Source organism: Acomys russatus, chromosome 23 (genome assembly GCF_903995435.1).
Source record: "Acomys russatus chromosome 23, mAcoRus1.1, whole genome shotgun sequence".
Taxonomy (NCBI): domain Eukaryota; kingdom Metazoa; phylum Chordata; class Mammalia; order Rodentia; family Muridae; genus Acomys; species Acomys russatus.
The window spans coordinates 38,932,036-38,934,738 of NC_067159.1; the positions used below are offsets into that span (position 1 = coordinate 38,932,036).

The window sequence follows — 2,703 nt, forward strand, 5'->3', positions numbered from 1 at the left end:
CCTGAATGTTAGGGTACTCTTTAAAAAAAAAAAAAAAAAGATTTATTTATTTATGTATACAGTGTTCTGCCTGCATGTACACCTGCAGGCCAGAAGAGGGCACAAGATTTCACTGTAGATGGTTGTGAGCCACCATGTGGTTGCTGGGAATTGATCTCAGGACCTCTGGAAGAGCAGTCAGTATTCTTAATCTCTGAGCCATCTCTCCAGGCCCTGGGTACTCTTTTTTTAATTTAAACAAGTACAAAGAGCTGGCATCCTCAGAGACATCAGCGCCCAGTTGGTTCAGACAGTCCCCTCCCTTAGTTGGCCAGGTCCTGATTTCAAGTGATTTTCACAAAGTCTCTACACTCACATCACAAATGTGGAGCATACATGACTGGGCGACCTCACTGGACATCATCATCATCAAAGAGATCTTCAAAATCATTTTTAAAAGTCTGCATGAACTGCATTTTCATTGGCTACCAAGTCCATCAAGACCCCGGTGCTACCTCCAGCCTCATCCAGATCCATGAAGGGTCTGGTGCCCTCGCGGAACGTCTCATCCACAACCGGCTTCATCTCGAGACTGTGGCTTTGCCGAGAGACCTGCATTTAACTGGACTCTTTTATACATGCCTAAAGCTCAGCTGGGTTTGTAGCTCCGTCGATAGGGTGACTGCCTGGCATACTTGAAGTCATGAGTTCAGTGTCCTGCATCAGTTAATGTGGGTGTGGCGCTGCACACCTCCACCCTGGCATCAGGCAGAAGGGTTAGTTTAGGCTCATCCTCAGCTCCATAAGGAGTTCAAGGCCAGCTGGAGGTATATGAGACCCTCTCCCAATGAGATGAGCACTCAAGATCCTAAGACATTATGTTATTTGGCTCTAGGGCATTTTACGTTTCAGAAACCTGAAACCTGCTTGTAGTTAGAAGTCGGCAGAGATTCTTTTAAAGACACGCCCCTCCCCTGCCGCAAGCAAAGCAAACATCTATGGGACTCCCTTGGAAAGAAATTAATTCATGTAGTAATAATGTGTTTGCGGGGTGGGGTAATGGAGAAAGGGGAAATGACACTACCAAGGGCAGGAGGGGGGGTGGAGAGGGAGAGGGAAAGAAACAAAAAACGAACGGCAAGTGAAGAAAAGCTGGAATCTGTACTTGCGATGTTCCCTGGGTACCAGAGCATCCTTCTCACCTTCCTCCTCACTGATGAGTCAGACAACCTGCACAGTATTGAGTCCCAACAGCATCCTCAGGAGTACGGGACCACAGCCGCTCCCAGGGGAGGGAAAGGAATTCTCAAAAATGACAGGAATGCAATTTTGGGTGGGATCCACTCACAGCCCTAGGGTGATGCCCTGATAATTTGAGAGAAGAGCACAGAATTTGATTTGGAAAAAAAGATGCAGTCATCAACATCTTCAGGAAGCCTGAAGAGAAGACGTACGCTGTACATCATAGCAAACTGACATTCTCAACCCTAGTGTTCCTAAAGTCACGCAGCTGATAAGTGATTCAAATAGAGCTGGGTACCAGCAATTGTTCGTGTGTGTGTTGGGTGGGGGGGAGGCTGAGTGTGATTATATGTGTATGTATGTGTGTGTGTGCATGTGTACAAGCAGTTGTGTGAGTACACTTACCAATGGGTACATGCATAGAAGCTGGAGGTCAGTGTGAAGCATCTTCCTTTAGTAGGGGTCCACTTTATTTTTTGAGACACGATCTCTCACAGAACCTCCTGCAGCTCACCCTTTCAGCTCTACTGGCTGCCCAGAAACCCTCCACAGTCTCCCTGTCTCTGCATCCCATCATTGGGGTTTTAAACATGCACGATGACATGTGGAGTATATGTGTGCAAGAGTGTGTGAATGAGAGGAGAGGGAAAAACGGAGGGCGGGTGAGAAGACAGCTTTCGGGAGTCGAACTCGGGTCATCGGGCTTGGCAGTAGATGACTTTGAGGGGGCCTGGTTAAATTAAGTCTAGATAACTCCATGACAAGCTTCAGTTCCTTGTGAGCTTGGAGTAGGCCTGAGCCTCCAGTCCTCAGAAATGAGCTCAGTGGTTACTGGGAATACCAGAGAAAATGGGCAGCCAATCAGGGACAGCCTAGCCACCTGGCCAGAGGATAAGGTTGCCTAAGGTTAGTTTGTTGGGGTCTGGAACTCTTTTGTCTTATGACCGTTGACTCATGACCGTTGACTAAGGTTGCCCATACCATTTCAGTCTGCCTGAGTTTTTTCAGTTTTAATGCTCCAAACATGTTAAAGTTCACCAATCCCTCCCTTGGAATTCCCCTGAAAGTCATTAAAAAGAGCCTGCAGTTCACCTCGAGGTCACCATTTTCTCTAAATGGTGATCCCTACTTACTGGACTTCTGAAGAAATAAAGGCTCCTTGCTTTTGCAAACAGCTTTAGACTCCTGGTAGCCTTTGGGGATCTAGCAGTTAGAGCATAAGACCTTCACTTGCTGGACCTTCTCACCGGGCGCCAAATAAAGACTCTTAATATTTTCTTACTATCATTCCTAGGCATGTAACTATCAAATTAGTTAAGTATTTGGAATTGAATTGTGTTAGAATGTTTGTTTTTAAATTTTTCTGTTTGATTTGTTGACTTGGGTTCACAACAAAAACTCTACATGAATTTTGGGTTGGGATTAGAACAGAATGGCCCTGAATGTACTTCTACCATTTTGTACCATGTATTTATATAAACT

The 2,703-nt window shown here is 45.8% G+C and overlaps 1 pseudogene; it reads right to left on the reverse strand.

Moving 5' to 3' along the window:
- Window positions 1-389: 389 nt before the first annotated feature.
- Window positions 390-564, reverse strand: LOC127206706 (COP9 signalosome complex subunit 9-like; annotated as a pseudogene).
- Window positions 565-2,703: the final 2,139 nt, after the last annotated feature.